The sequence below is a fragment of the Azolla caroliniana genome, unplaced genomic scaffold, assembly GCF_043228905.1.
Source record: "Azolla caroliniana isolate FFs.n. ecotype wild unplaced genomic scaffold, voAzoCaro1.0.p SCAF_13, whole genome shotgun sequence".
In the NCBI taxonomy this organism is placed as follows: domain Eukaryota; kingdom Viridiplantae; phylum Streptophyta; class Polypodiopsida; order Salviniales; family Salviniaceae; genus Azolla; species Azolla caroliniana.
The window spans coordinates 14,567,910-14,574,540 of NW_028230448.1; positions in this window are offsets into that span (position 1 = coordinate 14,567,910).

A 6,631-nucleotide genomic window follows, 5' to 3' on the forward strand; every position below is an offset into this window, starting at 1 on the left:
AAGGAAGTGTCTTACCGACATCTGAAGGTGTTCGGGTGTCTGGCTTACGTGCATGTTGCAAAGGACTGGAGAGCAAAGTTAGATCCAAGGTCGCGGCCTTGCATATTCCTCGGATACGGCGATGATGAGTTTGGCTATCGAGTGTGGGATCCGGTCGACAAGAAGGTTTTCCGGAGTCAAGATATTATCTTCATGGAGGACAAGACCCTTGCCGACTGGGAGTCGAAGAAGAAGATAATGAACTCCAAGTCGACCGGTAAGGATCGGTTCGATGAGATGCAAACCCAACTGGCAAAGAGCCGGTTAGCACTCGAAGAACCAACCAGTTACGGTGAGGATACCAAACCAACCGAAGAAGAAGGAGAGGAAGCTGAAACCGGAACCGGACAAGACCCCGAATAAGATTCAGATGAAGAACAGACACAGGAGCCGGTTACCGAAAACCGAGGACGGAGATATCCTCTCGGGGAAAGAAGAGCCCCTCAGAGATTTCTGGATGTAGAGCATGTGTTGCTGACCGATGAGGGGGAGCCGGAAAGCTTCGAAGAAGAAAAGGATGACACCCATAGCAGCAAGTGGTTGAGTACCATGCAGGATGAGATGGATTCCCTGCATGAGAACCACGCGTATGAATTGGTGGAGTTGCCGAAAGGAAAGAGGCAACTCTGAAACAAGTCGGCGTACAAGTTGAAATCGGGAGATGACGGCAACCCCCCAAGGTACAAAGCCAAGATCGTGGTGAAGGGGTTCCAGTAGAAGAAGGGCATGGACTTCGATGAGATATTTGCCCCGATAGTAAAGATGACTTCCATCTGGACGATATTGAGTATAGTGGCAAGCATGGACCTCGAAGACGACGTTCCTCCACGGCGACCTCGAAGAGGAGATCTACATGCAGCAACCAGAGGGATTTGTGAAGAAAGGGAAGGAGCACCTGGTTTGCCGGTTGAAGAAGAGCCTCTACGGTTTGAAGTAGGCTCCCCGACAATGGTACCGAAAGTTTGACTCCTTCATGATCGATCAGGGGTACCACAAGACGCAGGCCAATCACTGCGTATTTGTGAAGAAGTTTGAAGATGGAAACTTCCTAATACTCCTCCTGTACGTGGATGACATGTTGATTGTCGGACGAGACCAAGTCAAGATACGGATGCTGAAGAAGGCTCTGAACTGAACCTTCTCAATGAAAGACTTGGGTCCGACAAGACAGATATTGGGGATGCATATCATCCGGGACCGGTCAAAGAAGCAATTGTGGCTGTCACAGGAGAAGTACATGACAAAGGAGCTGGAGCGGTTCAACATGTCAGATGCTAAACCGGTTAGATCGACACTCCCGGCAAACTGCAGGTTATCCGATAAGCAAAGCCCGAAGACGAAGGCAGAGAAGGCGGATATGATGAAGATACCATATGCCTCTGCCATTGGGAGCTTAATGTACGCAATGGTGTGTACCTGGCCGAATATCGGATACGTAGTCGGAGTGGTGAGCCGGTTCATGAGCAATCCCGGCAAGGAGCACTGGAATGCGGTAAAATGGATACTCTGGTACTTGAAAGGCACCTCAAGTATGTGCCTCCGATTCAGCTCCGATAAACCCCAACTTGATGGTTTCACCGATTCGGAAATGTCGGCTGATGCGGATACCAGCCGGTCAACATCCGGATACGTCATGACATATGTAGGGGGAGTTGTTTCGTGGCAGTTGAGGTTGTAGAAGACGGTTGCATTGTCAACCACGGAAGCGGAGTACATGACAGCTGTGGAAGCTGGCAAGGAAATATTGTGGATGAAGGACTTCATCGGAGAGCTAGGGATCCGGCAAGAGGAATGCCGACTCTACTGTGACAGTCAAAGTGCCATCCACCTTGCGAAGAACGTAGCGTATCATTCCAGGATGAAGCACATCCATCGGAGGTACCACTGGATTCGGGAGCGAGTGGAAGATCGAGAGTTCATGTTGACAAAGATCCACACGGAGGAGAATGGGTCAGATATGCTGACCAAGGTGCTGACACCCGACAAGCTGGACGCATGCCGAAAGCAAATTGGACTAACCAGACATCCCATGCCGGAGTGAAGGGGGAGTTTGTTAGGATTTCGGTCCCTCCGGATGGGATGATGAAGGCCCGGTGAGAACCGGATGATGAGTACCCGACAAGGAAGACCCGGTGAGAACCGGATGACGCAGGCCCGATGAGAACCTCTCACCTGATGAAGGGACATAGATGTAAATATGTTTATGTTAGCTCATTGTGGCTAGATCTGTAAATAGCCCGAAAGTCATATTAGTATAAATATGACCTAGGGCAAACAGGGGTTTGGTGTTGTAGAACATAGTTGTTGGTTATTCCTTGTGTATCATTAGAGTTATTGCTGTAACTGTTGTACAAAGACACAGAGAGAGAGAGAGAGAGAGAGAGAGAGAGAGAGAGAGAGAGAGAGAGAGAGAGAGAGAGAGAGAGAGAGAGAGAGAGAGAGAGAGAGAGAGAGAGCGAGAGCGAGAGCGAGAGAGAGAGAGAGAGAGAGAGAGAGAGAGAGTGAGAGTAGCTACGGGTACTCTCTGTTGTAACCGCCGCGAGGTGAAGAGTGTGAGTACGAGGTTGTTGCCTCTGTGCCCCCTGTTGTATTCTTTGACATAGTGATAGTTTGGAGTCTGTGGGCTCCCGTGGTTTTTCCCTCTCAGGGTTTTCCACGTTAACATCTTTTGTACTCTCTTTTTAGTTTTTGTGTATATGTATATCTATCCCTACATTCCCATTTCTTTGATTGTAATTCTAAACTAAGAGATCTAAGACTTGGTTGTGGTTGAGCATTATTCCGCATATTTTTTTCAGGTTCCACATAAATTTCTCTTTGTTGTGGATGGACCAAACTGTCATTAATCACATTAGGTGAATGATGCGGTGATTGAGAACCACAAGAGTGTTGTATAGACCATGTGAACGACATTTGCAAAGTCCAATTACCATCTACACAACTATCAATAATTCTTTTTTGATCACTAAAGAACACTTCCCACCATGACGTATCTTGTTTTGCAACATATTTCTTTGCAGCATCAATATGTTTCTTTTTTTCCGTTAATGCTTGCATCCATAAAATTCTTTGTTCTTCTACCAACTCACTATGCATTTCTTTTTTTGTCTCAATCGGTATTTGTTTTGCTCCATAAACAGTTGTAGAAGGCATATGAAGCAAGAACTGGCAACCGCCTTCAGGTTCCCATTGTGGTGAAGATGAATATCGCTTTGTATACAACAATGTAGAACCACTACTATCATTATTCTTTATCAAGAAAATGTGATTGAAGCTTATATTGTTTAATTGGGCGAGCATGAAGGGGTAGATAAACGAAATACGCACAACCGTGAATGGAGGCCGAAAACGGGAGAGCACGCTGAGAGGAAACAGAAACTATAAGAAGCGAGCAACAACAACAGGAAGGGGGAAAAAGAGAGAGAGGTGTTTGTATACCTTTGAGAGAGGGAAATACTCCTATTATACTAGGCAAAGAGTATTTTATATGTATGTCTATTATTTTTCCTTGTTAGAGGGAGTGAGTAGAATTTTCGACCATGAGCCATGTAATCGTTACATAGTAACCTTATAATACACAGTTGTGAGTTTACCTTTCGTGTCATTAAACATTCATCTTTACTGCTAGGTTTTCTGTCCAAGTTATAAGTATAAGTTGTAAGACCGGTTGTGGCTGGCCATTTTCATAGTCGATCGGCCTATTCGGCCCTATTTTTCCTTCCTATGTAACCACGATTCCTTGACCCTATTACCCAGGAAGTAATCGAAGGTGTATCTTCAAAGAAGAGATATAACATGGATCGAATCATTGCTTGCTTGCACTCCATTTTCATTTTAGTTCAAATCTCATGCCACTTTCCTTTGTCGAGGACCAATTTCGATCGCCCACCTTCTAGTTCCAGTGGGGGTCACAACCACTTACTTTCCTGGTGGGGATCGCGTCAGTTTCTCGCTAGCGCTACTGTTTCTGTTGTATTTTGGGTAAACCTCGACTATTTACCCTCTCATAATAGACGAAGTCGAGTTGACCACTTCACTTGCACTCCTTCGCCCGTTCGTCTTTCTGGTGAGGGCCGCATAGTCACTCATCCGTTCGTGTTCGAGTTCCCGATGACAGCCACATGGTTGCTCATGCCCATTCATGTTCCTGATGAGGATCACACATGGTCGTTCACGTCTATCGATGTTCTAGTCTTCAGTGAGGGGCACACATGGTCGCTCACACCCGTCGGGGTTCTAATCTCCGACGAGGACCGTACATGGAGGATAATGTCATGACATAGTGACATCAAATACGTAGTTAGTGAGTATTGAACCTGGAACCTCAGGTCTACAAGATGTCATACTCAACCATCTGGATATGAGTATATGTTTATATATAATAGAGTATTATATATTCTAGAGAAATTTGTCAGGTATATTCTAGAGATACTCAATCTCAAAACTTGTATAAATACTTGTAACCTCCTTGGTCCCTTTTAAGGGATTCAACACCAATCATTGACACATCAATCTAGTATTCTCGTTTCGCCCCATCTTCTCTCCTTGATTTACATCTTTGTCTTTATGCTCTTGTATTGTTCCTCACGTCTTAAGTTCCTCATCTTGTCGCTCCCAACTTTTCAAGTTTCTTGCCTCATCACGTCGAGTTCCACGTTCGTAACCTTATTGGTTGTAGCCTTGTCATCTGTGCTTTGTCATAGTCTAGGGTTGGTGTGTCTGTGACACTAGCACAGGTAGGTATCCTTCCAATTGGGTTGTTGCTCAAGTAATCAAAAGACTTTTTAAGGGTTGGCCAACTAAATATTCCTGTCACTTTGATGATAGGTACTACGTTTGCGTGCGTCTTGAAGCTCTTCCAAAATATTGTTGCATTGGAGAAGGATGAGGAGTAGGTGATGTTTATTAATATGAGGATAAAGGCCTTGTGGGAATGCCCAGTCCAAGATGAAGAGGTGGGTGCAAAGCACATCACTGATACCAAATGGTTTCAACCCCCCTCTTGTGAGCCTATTCCTCCTTTAGCTGGTGAACCTGGGGAGCAAATTCACCTTGATGATGAGCTTATAGAAGACCCTATAGTGTCGCGGTTTTCCGCAAGTAGGTGTTGAAACACGCAGGACCACGGGGGTCTCGAACGAAGGAGTCAAAGGGAGTAGGAAGAGTGGCCGTGATGGTGTGCCTGGTCGGTTACCGAAAGCTGGACAACCAGTGTGTAGATTCGTGGAAGGAACTGTGTCGCGCAATTCGCAGGTAGAGCGGTAAGCAGAATACAATCGGGTTCGGCCGGTAGCAGAGTCGTACGCTCTAGAAACACACCCCCACCCACACATGCATTCAGACTGATCAAGGAGCCTCTGGTCGGGAGTTCACGGGCTTCCTGTGCGAGCAAAGGCTTTCTTACAGAATCGTTCACAAGAGAGAGAGAGAGAGAGAGAGAGAGAGAGAGAGAGAGAGAGAGAGAGAGAGAGAGAGAGAGAGAGAGAGAGAGAGAGCCCACAAGCCGACAACACTTTGTCCTCCCCAAAACCGGATCCTAAAATAGGCTCAAGCCTCCCCTTTTATAGCACAAGGGGAGACCATTACAGAGATGATAACTTGGATTTAAGATTCTCCATTTTTGCAATAAGGGTGAGATATTCTTGTGAGTTTCTGGTGGCCATGGTTTCGTGATGTTTATAGAAGAGGATAAAAGAGAGAGAAAATTTGAATCAAATTGTTAGAACCAAGAATAAAAGATAGAGTGATGGAAGAAGGATATAAGAGAACACAAGAGGAAAGGAACAAAATGATAAGAGAAGAATGGGTGTATTATGATAGAAAGAGAATGGATACAAGATAGGCAATGAGAGCTTAAGATTGGTGTTAATTCGAATTAAAGATTTGAGAAGACATGTATGTCTCTACTTATAGGTTCCGTTAGAATAGTTTCAGTAGTAAGAAATTTCTATAATGTTCTAGAATGTTCTAGACCTAGAATATTCTAAGGTGTTCTAGGACATTCTGGAACGTTCTAGAATTTTCCAAAGTTTTTACAATAATCAATATATTACAAAAAGTAGCTTTTATCCTCTCATATGACAATAAGCTATATTAATAGTAGGGGTTTTCAATTATGGATTACAAGGTTCGGGTGATGCCATAATGTTCATATGTTCATGACAGTCGTTGCGCAAACCTTGACGAAATTGGTCTATTAGTGCTGCCTCATCCCATAGAATATCACATGCTAGGAGGGGAAAATCTGGAGCATAAGCGGAAGCAAGACGATCTCCTTGTCATAATCTTTGAATTTTATTTATTGGTGTCCTCATACTATCAATGTCCCCAAAGCTAGCTTCGAATTCCTTTATAAATCCTTCAAAATCTTCTAATAATGGTGAGTGCTTCTCCAAGAGTGGTGCAAACCATGCTAATGTGGTACCAATTAACAAGGTACCAACCAGTCCCACACGAGAACCATTAGTTGGGTAACGACTACGATGTAATTTAATCCACAAATATGAGACCGCCGCTTGTTGTTGCAGTAGAGTAGTCTCCAATTGTTGTACTTTCTCAGCACTTGTTGTAGGTCCCCAAGCAGTCTTTGATT